At 42.6% G+C, this 14,852-nt stretch overlaps 1 long non-coding RNA gene across 1 annotated transcript in view; it reads right to left on the reverse strand.

The window, feature by feature from the left end:
- The window catches only part of LOC125691566 (uncharacterized), a 32,481-nt gene extending 18,036 nt beyond the window's left edge, over positions 1 to 14,445 (reverse strand). The window contains exons 1-4 of the long non-coding RNA XR_007376169.1: positions 13,362 to 14,445; positions 13,120 to 13,262; positions 11,826 to 11,921; positions 9,975 to 10,121 (exon numbers count right to left, since the gene is read on the reverse strand). This is a non-coding gene — a long non-coding RNA (uncharacterized LOC125691566). The remainder of the gene's footprint in view (positions 1 to 9,974; positions 10,122 to 11,825; positions 11,922 to 13,119; positions 13,263 to 13,361) is intronic.
- Positions 14,446 to 14,852: the final 407 nt, after the last annotated feature.

Consider the following 14,852-nt stretch of genomic DNA (forward strand, 5'->3'; position numbering starts at 1 on the left):
AGTCAATGCTACAAAAACTTTGCAAGATGGCTAATTTTCTCATGCTGGCTGTTCTTTGCTCTGCTAGGACCTGCTAGAAGGAATGTTTTCTTGAATTTTGGGTAACTAATATAGGATGCTGCCAAAACTGTCTATCATACCGTATCTAGCACCAAATCTTAACTCTATATTAGTAAAATAACTGTTGTATAGCTATTTCTCAAAAAGGCTTTGTGATACATTGAAGGGAATATCTTTATTGATGACCTAGATGAGGGGATTGAGTGCACCCTCAGCAAGTTTGCAGATGACACCAAGCTGGGAGGTGGTGTTGATCTGCCTGAGGGCAGGGAGGCCCTTCAGAGGGATTTAGACAGGCTGGATCGCTGGGCTGAGGTGAATGGGATGAGGTTCAACAAGGCCAACTGCCAGGTCCTGCACTTTGGGCACAACAACCCCATGCAGTGTTACAGGCTCGGGGATGAGTGGCTGGATGAGTGTGAAGAAGAGAAGGACCTGGGGGTGTTGGTTGATGCTTGGCTGAACATGAGCCGACAGTGTGCTCAGGTGGCCAAGAGGGCCAACGGCATCCTGGCCTGCATTAGGAATAGTGTGGCCAGCAGGAGCAGGGAGGTGATCATCCCCTGTACTCAGCACTGGTGAGGCCACACCTCGAGTACTGCGTTCAGTTTTGGGCTCCTCACTACAGGAAAGACATTGAGGCCCTGGAGCGTGTCCAGAGAAGGGCAACGAAACTGGTGAGGGGTCTGGAGCACAAGTCTTATGAGGAGCGGCTGAGGGAGCTGGGATTGTTCAGTCTGGAGAAGAGGAGGCTCAGGGGAGACCTCATTGCAATCTACAACCTCCTGAAGGGAGGTTGTGGTGAAGAGGGATTTGGCCTCTTCTCCCAGGCAACGAGCAGGACACGGGGCAATGGCCACAAGTTGTATCAGAGGAGGTTTGGGTTGGACATAAGGAAGAACTGTTTCTCTCACACAGTGGTCAGGCACTGGAATGGCTGCCAGGGAGGTGGTGGAGTCGCCATCCCTGGCAGTGTTCAAGAGGTGTCTGGATGACGTGCTGCGTGATGTGGTTTAGTGCTTGTGGTGGCAATGGTGATGAGGAGACGGTTGGACTAGATGGTCTTATAGGTCATTTCCAACCTTGTGATTCTATGATTCTATGATTCTGTGAAGAAAGAGATCAGGATAAGTGGAGGCATCTAAGGTCTTACATGACTCTCTCGAGGATAGGCTTAAATAAATCAATGCACCAAAGTAGAGGTTGTGACTCACAGCAGAATTGTAACAAGATGGAGGTAAAATGGATGGTTCTAAAGGACATTTTCTCACTGATTAAAAGACAGAGGTTGTGGTAGAGAGGAGTAGCTATGTAATAATCTAAGAATCTGATCTGCAACTTAGGGTGTGCACAAAGACATCTAGGCTGGTGCTGCTCAGTTTACTCCCACAGCCTAAAGAGCTGGGAAACGGACACGTGGTACAGAGACTCTTTGCAAGCCAGCACTGAAACAGAAGCAATATAGCCCTGAGTGCTGTGCCAGCTGAACAGGATTATTCTGCTTCTCAAGTCCCACTTGGCATATCTACACGGTACTTTGCTGTGCTGTGTGGACTTGCCAGATCAGCTCAGTGCTAGGTTGGTCTTCAGCATGTTCTCAGCAATATAAATGTATGTACCCATGGAAATTAAGCTAATCTGCTTGACTTCTGGAAGTGTAAGAGAACGCTTCCTGGCTAGCCAGCATTGCTATAATTAAGTAGGACTGTGAGAAGAACAAAGCATGTCAGTCTGTACAGTGACTTTCCAGACAAGAGTATCCTGGCAGGCACTGAAAAGCTGATTCCTTTGAGCATCCTATATTCTGCTCGAGTGAAAAGCTTCAGGCTCTATTTTGCCAGGTTAGACACTCAAAAATTCTATTCCTAGGAGGGAACAGGCAATTGTCAGGAGCTGCCACTGGGCAGAGGATGATGCAGGGAGAGGCTCTGCTGAGGGAGCCTGGAGGAGAGCCAGCATAGCCTTGGTGGGAGGCGTGCAGGCTGACTCTAATAGGTATCTCTTCTGTTGTGGGTCCATTTTCTCTGTCCTGTCTTTGTTCTAAGCAAATCAGGCTCTGCTCTTGCAAGGCTGCTTGGTGGTGGATACTGCTCTGCTCCCGGAGTCAGAAGAAATGGAGATGACTCAGGACCATGAGGTAATCCTGGCTGACCACAGGAAACCTGAGCTTGGGAGAGTCACAGGGCCCCACTGCAGGAGATGTGGAAGCCAGAGGCCTGGGACAGGGAGAGAGGGGATCTGACGAGATTGGGAATGTGATTTACACAATTATAATGGCAAAGGCTATGAATTAGCATTTTACAATTCTTTTTTTCTGCACCAGCTCAGGAAACAACCTTTTGGCTACAGCCTTTTGTTTGTAGTCCTTTGTAAATCTGACATATCGGAGGGCTTTTAGTACCAGGAGAAGTAACATAGTTAAACCACTAAAATATGATTGCGTTTCAGCAGTTCCCACACCATCTGTGCTTTCTCTTCTCTAACAGCACTTCTTCACTACCTCACCCAGATACATACAGCCATCAGAAATCTTTGCCAGTCCATTTACTGAGGGCCCTCAATATTGGCAGCACAGAGGGCAGTGTTAGGTAAGGTTAACTAAAGCTGCTGTCTGTGAAGACACTTCAGAAATTGAGCAAACAAATACATGAAAAACACAGAAGGTAAAATCCTGTAATAGCCTCTACACAGGAAGCAAGCTGAACAAAAACTAATGGTTCCTTTCCCTTTAGCTGTCATGTTGTCCTTGCTTTTATCAGTTCACTTCATATCCTCTCTCTGTCTGTTCTTCCTACTGCTTATTGTTGTGATGTACATCACACCTGCCATCACCTTGCACCTCCTTGCCTTGCCTTCCGGCTCTCCTCTTCTCCCACTCACTCTCAGTGGCATGTATTTCCATCCTGAGACGACATCTCATTAATTAATCCCTTTGCTTAGCCTTCTTCCTGATGTGTGCTTCAACTCTGGCTCAACCCTTTTAACAAAATCTCTGGTTATCAGCCTGATAATCATCAAATACATTTCCCTTCCTCTTTGCCTTTATCCTTTGCTTTGTTATTTTGTTCTTCCATTACTCCTAGGCCATGGAGTGTGTCAAAGGTTTCTTTGTTCTTTATTTACTTCTTCAGCACTTGTCTTTGAGTTTCTGTATGGTGCTGGCAGCCTGAGTACTCACTATAACCCTGTTTGTTGTCTAAGAAATACTGTTATCACACGAAGAAGCATTGACTGTTCATAAAACAGGGCAGAGCTCGGATATGGGGGACAATTTCCTGTCGTCTCCTGGTAGATCTGATTCAGAGAAAAATCAAGTAATTGTTGTCTATTTTCAAATCTTTCTTCTATATGTTAATTTATGTCAATGCCTAAGCAAAACGTTGTTTTTCCTATAATGCTTAGCAAGCACACCTACTATACTGATTATTCTGCTCACTCACTGATTCCTAGGGTAAGTGATCTGCCCAAGCGGCCCAAAAGAAACCTCTTTCCATTTAACTCTCCTAGGTTACCACCAGACCAGAAGCTAAGGCTTCCTTACACTGTTTCTCTGTTGGCTTCTTTTTCAATGAGCTTCTTGACACTGGAAATAGTGGCAAACTCCCAGTTAAAGTTCATAAAACTGCTCCCTCCTAATTACTCCATACCTTTTCCCCTTTGCTGTTATTGTTGCCTCAAAAGCAGTCCCATGTAACAGTGCCTAGAAAGGCTTATGATTTGATGATGTATTTGGGTCACTGTGATCTCATTTTATCACTTCCACCCTTACCTCATGGTTGCCTTATTTGCCTGTTGTGTTTTGTTATAACCTATATCAGAAGTGCTATGGAAGAGGGACTCATCTTTGTGCTCCATGTCTCTCCCCACTTCACAAGGGTCTAAACCAACCCTTGGTTACTCTTACAGACCGGGGCTCAGTGTCCCTGAGCTCAGTCACTAGGCACACAAAAATGCATTTTCTGGGGAACTGGTAGCTGTGCTCTTTAAAAGCACTGCCACTTAAGAAGATGGTAGCACAAAGCACAAAGCAGATGGTATCCTGAGACAGTACTGGGTACACAAGGTGGACACCACCTCTTCCCACACTGGGCACATTCTCCAAAGAGTGTGGTTCTATTTGCTGTGCGCCACGGTGAGCTTGTAACAACCAGGATGGCACGAGGCAGGGTCACACATGGTCTGATGGACTCAGAGAGATTCTTCACTTGTGAATCCTGAAAGCTTTGTATGGTATAAGCATCAGGAGCTCAGTGCAGCTAATGAGGTTGTATCTCTGGTAACTGTCAGCATTACATTCATTTATTATTGCCAACAGTATCCTGGACTTCATCAAAAGAGGGACAGCCAGCAGGGAGAGGAAGGTGACTGTCCTCCTCTGCACTGCCCGCATGAGGTCCCATCTGGAGTTCTGCATCCAGTCCTGGGGCTCCCAGTACAGGAAGGATGTGGAAATGTTGGATGGAGTCCAGAGAAGGGCCATGAAGATGGACTGGAGCACCTCTCTTATGAAGAAAGGTTGAGAGATTTGGGGTTGTTTAGATTGGAGAACAGAAGGCTCTGGAAGACCTCATTGCAATCTCCCAGTACTTGAAAGGAGCTAACAGGCAGGATTGGGATCAACTTGTTATGCCAGTAGACAGTGATAGAACAAGGGGGAATGAATTTAAACTGAAAAAAGGGAGGTTTAAGTTAGATGTTTGGAAGAAATTCTTCACTCAAATGGTGGTGAGGCACTGGAACAGGTTGCCCAGAGAAGTTGTGGATGCTCCATCTCTGGAGGCACTGAAGACCAGGTTGGATGGGGCCCTGGGAAGCCTGATCTGATGGCTGGCAACACTGCCCATGGCAGGGGGGCTTGGAACTAGATGACCTTTCGGGTCCCCTCCAACGTAAACCGTTTTATGTTTCTATGATTCTCCAGGGTTTCATTTTATTCCAGTCTGAGTTCCATTCTCTTGTTCACATGGTCCTATCCCTGAGACACATTCTCCTTTCATCTGGAGCTTCTTTTTCAGCCTATTTTGTGCCTTATGTTCACTGACCTTCAGAACAAGCTGTACCAGTCCAGAAGATAGCAGCACAGTTTGTTACTGTGTTTTGAGTACATCAGAAGGATCTTACACTGGTGCTATTTTTTGCTGATTTGTACTTTCACTCTCCTCATAGTTTCTCCCATCTTTCCCTTCCCTACAACATCCAGAGATATTATCATCACATCTTATGCAGTAGCCATAAGGTGTGGCAGAGCCTAATCTTGGTCACACAATTTTCAGCTGCATATCTAGGCCATCTGGTTCTGAGTTATTTCAGGTAATGAGTTCAAGATAAATCTCCAAGTCATTAAGAATAAATCAGTTGCTGCTGTGTTGCTTTCCCTGTGAACAGGATTCCCAGGAACACATTTCCAAGCTGTTGTTAGTGGAAATTGTTTTGTTTTCAATGCGTTATAGTCTAGTCACTTGTCGTGCCAAACTAGTCATGGATGTAGGAATTTTCTACAAATGGACCACTTACATGAAAGTACTGCATCAGGCATCTGTAAGAAACAGCTTTTTCTGCAAGTGCAAAACCCATCTTGCTGCCTACCATCCTCAGACAGTTGGTTTCTATAGTTCACCATCACAGCTGTAAACTCACACTTACTTATTGTTGCTATCAAATATAAGTGCATTAGAATCATGAAACACTTGAACATAAAAGCATAAATCTTGATTTCCACCACCATGTATCCCAATGCATCCGGGGCCAGTAGAATGGGTCTCCTAAAACTGTAGACCAGCTGCTCAGCTAGTGTAAATCAGCATCCTGTGTTGTGAAATGGAAAAATGTTGGTACTAATTAAAGGTTGTTTTAAAGAGGTAACTGAGTAATTAAGTGTTCAACATGTTCGCTGGGAAGGGTAGAGTCTAATTTTCAAAAAAGAAGATTTATGTTATATATGAAAACAACTGACCCTGCTCAGGGGATAAGCACCAGGCAGGCTACATTGCAAATCTGCACTGGAGGTCTGTAAAAGAATAGATTAGACCAACATTGCCACACATGGATGGATTCTGTTCTGCTGCAGCAGGACAGGACAAAATGGATGTGCTCCAGAGATCTCTCTGTACAGCATGCACAAATGTGCCTTAGCATTGAATCAGCTATGGGATTAGCCAAATGCATTTGACTCTTTTGCTTCCTGTTCAAGACTGGCCAAAAGATTTGCAAACCAATTTAGACCTATGCTTTAACTTCTGTGCTATTCAGTCAGTTTCTCAGCTTGCACTCGATTTCTGAGCACAGCAGACAGGCAGTGCTCTTAAATCATTCCAGGGAACTCACCAGCAAATGCTAAATCATTCCAGTAAAAAGTTAATATTCTTTTTCCTGCTAAAATGAGCTATAACTGCTATTTATCTATATTATAGTTAACTACACTATATAAGTATCTGGTTATTACTGTAATACTACATAAAATGAACATATAACCATATATTGTAGTTAGCTATAAAGCAGCTATAATAGCCATGTGTGGGTATTTCAGAAGGCATTTTATGGAGTTAAATCAATGGAAAAGCTTCCGTTGGCCTTAATGGAAAATGTATAAGGATTAAAGGGAGAATATTAGTGTATTTTGACATAAGTTAGGAGTAAGAGGTAGGCATGGCAGAGACTTCATTGCATCATATGATGAATTCAGCATATATACTTTCAATAATCAGGATTTTGCTAAGCACCTTAAGCGAAAAATATGTCCTCGGGTTGCATGCCCGGTCTCCTGCTCTGTGTGCTGTGTTATTCAGGACACCTGGATGGAATTGCTTTGAAGCAGAAAAATGCTTTACAACAGAATAAAGACTGAGACCAAATTTACACACATGTAATTCCTGAGTTATGCCTGTGAGAAGGGTTGTGTTACAGGAAGGCTTGTGAGCACCTCACTCTCAGGGGCACTTTTCAAGACTAAGCGCTGACACTGGAGGAGTGAGGAATGCTCTCTGCTCATACGTGCTTGCAAACAAAGGAAGAAGCAGATCAGAGCCCTTGTCAAATCCCCAGGGAAGCTCACTGACCTGCCAGTGGTCATGGGCAGTTACAAAACACATTATACACCTGTGCCCATGTGTTCTATGGTAGCCAGAAGAAGACACATGTGCAGAGAAATGCTGCCCATCATAAATACTCAGGAAACTTAATGCAGCTTCCTGAGTTTACAGGCATACACTGCAGCTTGTACTGGATGTCTGAGTATTTATTATGTGGGAAGCTAGCAGCTCCAGGCCCTGCTCCCTTGCAGCCCAGCCCACTGCTGTTCCCAGAGCACACCTAACACCCACGGATCATGTTCAGATGCCCTCAATGCTCCACAGAGGCCAAGCTCTTTGAAATTATGTCTTGGTTATGATGGAGGAGGTAATGAGGATGGTGCTGCCATGGATTTTTTTTTTGTTAATGGTGAGGCGGTTAGGGTTCCTGCCCAGTGAAACATCAATATTAGGCCTTCCTCACCCTGGAGAAGCTCAAGCTGATGTTTCCCAAGCAAGCAGCCTAATGAGCAGGACAGCTGTGGGAGGGGAAGAAACTCAGAGCTTGTTGAAGATGAGCCCTGGTGGAATAAATTATACATTGCTCAAAGGGCCAGAAGGAGAGCGAGCAGGGACAAAGCGACTGCAGCAATGCTAGGAAAGGGGCAAAGTACAGGTGCTCCATGGCCATTCCTGCCTCTGACTCCTTGCAAGACAGTCCACAGAATATAGAAGTAAAAATTCCCTTTATGAGAAGAATACACGTGTCTTAACTTCTCAGGTTAAGGATGGCACTAAGGATAGCTATTTCCTGGGCAAGAGCTTTAGCCAGCAGGGACACATAGGACTTGGGGAGGTGCATTACCATAGCCATAAGTTTTAAAAGAAACTGCAATCCTTGATTTTTCTTTTCCTAGGAAATGGTTGCAGGACTTTTCTTCAGGATAAATTTATTGGAGATGGATTCAAAATAAATGAGTATCCCCAGCTGCGTGCCTTGGTGAGCACCCCAGGCTACAGAGAGGGACTGGGTTTCATAGAAACATTTGCTAATGTAGATCAGGAGAAACTTGTGGATGCATTCATTCCAACCTCTCGCTCAAAGTAGAGCTACATACAGCAGGTTGCCCACAGACACATCAGCACAAATCTTGGCTAACTACAGAAATGGAGACACCACATCTTTTCCAATTCCAGTGCTTGACCACCCTCAGTATGAAAATGTTTGTCCTTGTATCTACTCAGAAGTAGAGAAATAGCTCTGCAAGTCTTGGTGGGATTTGGCTCTCTGGTAGGCTAATTAAATAATATCCCACTGTATCACTTCCATCTATACATTCAGTGTTCCCATGCAGTTTTCCTAATTCCTGTTTAAACCTGCAGCATCAGCCAAGCAAAGAGTCATACAGAGAATAACAAGCTGCTGCTCTTTCCTTGAGAAAAACATAAACCTTAAAGCAGGTATTTCAAACAGTTATAAATCATCCTGAACACCATAAATGTTCCCAAATATAAGCAGATACTCAGGAATGAAAACACAGGAATGGAGAAGCTGTTTATTACGTTGTCACTTTATACAACTAAACAATTTACTGTTTTGTTTGCACTGAGATATGTGTTTTTTTTATAGGTAGCAGCTGTACACCAGCTGCGTGAGTGGTTCTCTCTATAAAGATTACAGAGGGAACGCACAGGCTGCATTGTGGAAAAGGAGTTTCTCCTGCTGAGGAAAGATTTGACAGATGTACTGGATGCTGTCTTTCTGTGATTTATGCAGAGATTCCTCAAAAAACATGGTGTAAATGGGACCAGTCATCTTAACTGCCTCTAAATGAGTTACCACCTTCTTCGATAAATGGACCATGGTCTCAGGAGGTGGCTCTGTGTGGGGCTGGAGCAGGTCCAGAAAGTTCTTTACTGAGTTTGAGCTAATGAGACCCAGCAAACAATGCCTACTCTTTGCAGACACAGAAGCAGTGCTGCACAGAAGCAGCTAAAGTCTCTCAAGGATTGCCTGTAGCACCCAGGGCTGGGTTTGGCCATGCTGGATTTGTCAAGCTCACACATTCATACACTGCTGCATTTGAGCTAAAAGTCAATTTTCATTAAACTCATTGTCTTTTGCCATTTAAAATAATTCATTTTTATCCATTCCTGTGACTAGGACAGTTGCATTGCCTTCTCCATGTTATCTCCTACACTTCATCCCTTAAAAGAAGCTGGAAGCCAGAAGAAAATCTGAGGAGGAAAACGGTGGGCTAAAGCAAATGTTTCCCCTATAGACACTGGAGCTGCTCATGAGAGGAAGAACTCGAGAGCGCGAGCGTAGCAAGATAGCGGCCTCCCTCCTGCTACCAGGCACACATTGTGGAGCCCCATATAGAAGCCAGCATGTCTCACAACTCTGCTGCTGTCCTGCATCTCAGCAGGACTTCACCTCCTACAGAGTGTTGAACCAGATCCTCTCCTATGCTTTTCTTCAAGGTTAAATGCCAATTCTCTGCCAGCTGAATCTGCCAAGGCTCACTCCCAAATGTTCTCTATTGCCAGTTTCTGACACTTTGAAAAATTAGATGCATGTGATAAAAAAAATCGCAGTGAAATTTACAAAGATTATCTGCACTGTAGAAATAATCAGGCCCAAATTCCCTTATATTAGCACAGCTGAAAATTACAAACAAACTGGTAGTGAAAGCAAGACACTGCAGTCTTCATGATAGCAAGCCTGCCTATAGCTGGTCCAGCTGACAATATATGCAAGCACTTAGCAGTAATCTGCTCTTCAGACTCTGTCTGAGATGATTCAGCACTTGAAGACGCAGTCTCCAGTGCTACATTTTTCTTGAGCCAGAACTCAAAGAAACCCAACCCAACATCAATAAAACACACAATTACAAATGCTCTTACCTGACTTATCATGCTGAATGCATTTTTAATGTTACATTTGACTTCATGGTGCTTTGAGCTGCTGCTTGGACCTGTACAATCTCTTAGGGACATCAGATCTGCTGGGTACACCAGCCTCTAGTTTGGTATCTCGGTGTTGGCCAGCACCTGGTAGAAGACGAGAGAGGCCATCATTCCAGCATTGTTTCCCTAGAGTGGCAGAAAATTGCCAGTGCCTGACTCTTAAAACATTTTTTGCTTTCTCTTGTCTATCATTTTAGCAAGTTGCAAATCTACAGTCTTCAGCACTGACAAATCCAGGTTTTGCTTTTCTGCTCTTGATGATACTCGTTAATTTACCAATGCTAAACATGGATGGGACACCACAGCTTTGCTTCATACCTTGCTATAGGACAAGAGCTTTCACAGTTGAGACCTTAGACATAAGACCTCCTCCTAAACATTCAAGACCTGAACAGTGATCTGACCTCATTAGAGGCTCAGCATCACTTCTTTTCTTCTCACATTCTCCCAAAATATTTCTACTACCAAGCTCTATTTGCTTTTCATTGAGTGCATTCTCCCCAAATTTCCTTAATGCAGGCACTCACCCTGTGCCTTTGACTTCAGCCAGGAAATGTGCCCTGCCCTTCTCTCCAAGGTTCTTTCCTCCACAGCAGAGGTACCACAGCTGCTCAGGAACAGCTGCTGCGCTGCCAGGAATTAGAGGCAGGTGCATTAAAGGAAATTGATCCTTGTTTCCTCCACACTCTAACGGTGAAAGAGCTTGGTATGCTGTTGAGCTAGACCTGGAGCAGGAAGAAGAACTGTCCAGAGAAACTCAGCACAGAAAGCTGGGAGGGCAAAGCACCAAAGCTGTCCCAAGCTGAACTCTTGTCACTGATTAGTTATTTGCATTTATTTATGCTCATTTAAAAGATAAAATTAAAAAATAAACCTCTGCACTCAAAGGTAGAAATGATGAAAACCTGTAAATAAATAAAGAACCCTAAAAGGAACCACTTGGGATATATAACTTCAACTTGTGATTTTTATTTTTATTTTTAATTTTCCTTTTTAATTATCTTCTTCAGTAGCTGGAAGAAAAAACTGCCAGAAGGCTGAGCTTTTTCCTCCCTTCTGCAACAAGCAAATACACATATTTGTCTGTCATTCTTCTGTAACTTTTTCTAATCAATCACTTTGTCACCTTGTAAACAATTTAAGTGGCTAAAAGGAAAACTGAATTAACAGAAATTATTCTGCCATTACTTAAAACTCCTCCTGTTCCCATTGTAATCCTTCCAAAGATATGGGAACTTTGAGAAGATACAGAATAACAAAGTAAGGCAGGAAGAGAGAAGTTTAAAACAAAAGCAACTAGAGAAAAAAAAAATCTTTTAGCACTACTTTTCCTCCTGTTATTGTCTGATGGAAGTTGAGTAAATAATAGTTTTATAACATTTGGTAGAGTTGAATCAGAAAAATGTCCACCCAGTAATTAGATTTACTCTTTTTCTAAAACAAGATAAAGAAATCTTTATTTAAAATATCCATGAGCCCAACTGACAATTTCTAATCCCAACAAGAAAAATGGATCAGAACAGTTCTTGATCTGCTCACGTCGATCCAAATTTTGCACTTCTGTTAGAAGCTTGTGCAGTTGTGTACCATAGCACTTCTCTGGCCCAAACTGTGCTGTGTACATTTTGTATATTCCTCCATACCGATGTGTGAATATATATATATTCATGCATACGTACTTGCAAACATTTGCATATTTATAACTATGTTTGCGTTTGTATATGCATAGATACATAAAAGAACTATGAATTGATCTTTGAATTAGAAATCAACATGAAAAAGTGCTACCTGCTTCAGGGAGGGGAACGGAAAACAGACGTCAATCTCCTTCCATGTTTCTTGCTGCACTTCCAGCTTCTCGCTCTGTGGTTTTGGGATGGAAAACTCCCAAATGGAAAATTTCTGCAAGAACTCCAAAACTTCAGAGATTTTAGAAGAGGACAGCAGTTTGTTTCTTTTCAGAATTTTGAAACAAATTTGTATGTGTACTTGTTGAGATTTTTAGTCAGAAACTATTTACTCCAAACACAATCTGAGACTCCAATATACTACAGTAACAAGACATAGAGTGAAGCTACTGAAGTATATTGTTAGATCTGGAACATCTCATGTTTTTCTATTTATAAAAGACCATATATACCCAGTGCATATTTGCAACCAGTGTAAGTCCTCCCCATTGCCTTCAGAAAGTTTTGGCTAGCTTAAAGCGTTAACTATAGTATGTACTGAAAACAGGGGAGGATGGGGAAAAAAAACCCGAATACCAACCAAATGCATGGACTAAAACCAGAAATCTCAGTTGTAATCTAGTGCCTGCTTTCATCTTCACTTTTTCCTCTTTGTTCTCACTTTTGCTGGCCTAGAAATAGCCTTGGTGATGATGCAAAGTTTCATTTCTGAATTTTGAAGCCAGTGTAATGTCTTTTATAAGATAACATCCTCAGTCACCTCTGCATCAGTACACACTGAGACATTTTGTGGATTTAAATGTGAAGGAGTCAGAAGCCTGAAAGAGCTGGGTTTGTTAACGAGTCAACAGCCTCTTACACAATATTTCCAGTCTAACCTGAAATGGATAGCACTAGGAATTGCAGTGGAAAGCAACTGCTTTCTGCTAACAGTTTCTAGAGAGAATTTGCAAATGGTGGAAAAGGCACTCTTTGTTCATGCTGTATGCCAGAATCAATTTATTGCATATTGCATATGTAATAATAATGCACATTATTGTTTCAAGACATGCTGCTGTTCTTTTTGACTGCCTTGTGCCTCTGCAGTTCAGAACAACCGTGCTCCCTTCCAGTTGGTATGAATAAGTTTCAGCTCTCTCCTTGTTCTTCCTTCCCCCTCTGGCAGGCTGCAGAACACCGGCCTGAGGAGCAGACATGACTGCTACTTACAGTACTACAGCAGTCCCAACCCAGCCTCAGCCTTGAACCACCTGAACACTGCTGGTCCTTGATGGGATTAGTATCAAGGTGCCCACAGCTGGTTTGATATCAGCTGAGCAGCATTTACTTCTACAGCCCTGGCTCAGCTTCTATCTTACCAAGAATTGTCAAAAAAACCATGATCTCTGTCCCACCTGAAGTAGAGCCTCAGGGAATTTAGCACCTGTACCCATGAGCCCTTTCTGAATGTGATAATGTTGATATCTGGTACCATTCCTTCATCTCTTTTGTAAAGGCACTTCTGTCCTGGGAACTGCATCTTGACTGGGAGGGCTATCTGTGAGAAGGGAGAAGAGTTGTCAGGAAAAATAAGAATTAACAACAATTACTCTGGAAACAGAGCTTGCATTTTTCCTGCAAACAGTACGATACTTACCTGTCATTCAGGCATTGAAGAATGACGGTTCTAGAGATGAGCACTGTTCTCAGGAAAGTCCCCTTTTCCCTCATTTTCCAAATACTGCGGGCTTTAACGTTGCACCTGGCCATAGCATTGTACCTATAATGTTTTATCTGCTTCTACAGAAGTCACTGAAGGCAAGTTAATTAAAATAGCTTGAGGAGAGCCTGGGAATGATGATTAGGCCTAAAGTTCAACAGGGAGCCTGCAAGAGAAACAGCACTGACGTTCTTGTTAAACCCCTATTTATCGATGGCTGCATTGCATCAGCTGGGATTTCTTCATTCTATCATTTGCAATAGATGAAGAATCATGATTGGACTGGGTGCTATGGTTAAGTCTGATTTTTTATTTATTTTTTAACTCATTAATGCAAGATATTTGAATTTCCAGTAGTGAAGGAACATTAATAAATTTTTTTGATGCCTCAAAGGCTGAGCCCCCTGAATAGTTACCTCTTCATGAAAGGCAGGGAGTTGCAGCACTTCTGCAGTAGCTGACGTCTTCAGCAGTGCAAAGATTGAGAATATGTAAGGAATGGGTCAAGAGAGGAAAAGCAAGATTACCCCATTAAATTACCATCCTCTTAAAGATGGCCTCATTCTTCTATGTACTCTTCACGCACATATTTGTTTGGAATCTTTCCTACGGAAATTTGTGAAATGCAAAATATTTTTAATGGGAAAAAAATGTATCATGTTCCATGGATGTTTATTATTCTGCACTAGAGACAAAGCTGAGGGTAGAGTTGGTGTAAATCCCTGAAAGTCAGTGATGACAAATTTATTTTCCTATTCAGTGTTTTTAATAAGTATTTATAAGAGCAGATGGTGGGCAGCAGCAGAACATGTTCAGTTTTATCGAGACATTTGGCTAACAAGCACAGACTAAAATGCATTTCTTTCCTTCTTGACTTAATAATTTTAATTAGAGGCAAAAGGTGTGGTAGTCTCATTGTCTGGAGGCATATGTGCAATATTGTGTTGGTTGGGCAGGGCTGGGTGGGAGAGAATATCGCTGCCTTTAATGAAGGGTGGTGCATATCTATGCAATCTCTATTTTTTTTTATTGTCTGGTAATCTAAAAAATGCAAATTCCAAATCTGCTATTGCACAACACACAGAGAGATACACTGAGGCTATGCTTTCAGTTAGTCAGAGAACAAAAACAGGACTACAGAATGTGTATAAGTAATACACACTGTCACTGGAGAAGAAAGGCTTTTTAACAAATAGTGGGACATACAATTATTATCTTGAGGGGGAATTTCAAAGCTCCCCATGGAACTTAGCGGTCTCTGGAACTCCTTTGCTATTTAAATGCTTTCGAAAATCTCACTTATTAAGTACTCATTTTGAACTTTATATGCTCCCTCCCTAAGGACATCAAAGTGTTCTGGAAGTAGTAATTAAGGATCATATGCTCTAATGGTGTTCTGGTCATTTAACCTACTTATCTCTGGTCGTA

This window comes from Lagopus muta, chromosome 4, assembly GCF_023343835.1.
Source record: "Lagopus muta isolate bLagMut1 chromosome 4, bLagMut1 primary, whole genome shotgun sequence".
In the NCBI taxonomy this organism is placed as follows: domain Eukaryota; kingdom Metazoa; phylum Chordata; class Aves; order Galliformes; family Phasianidae; genus Lagopus; species Lagopus muta.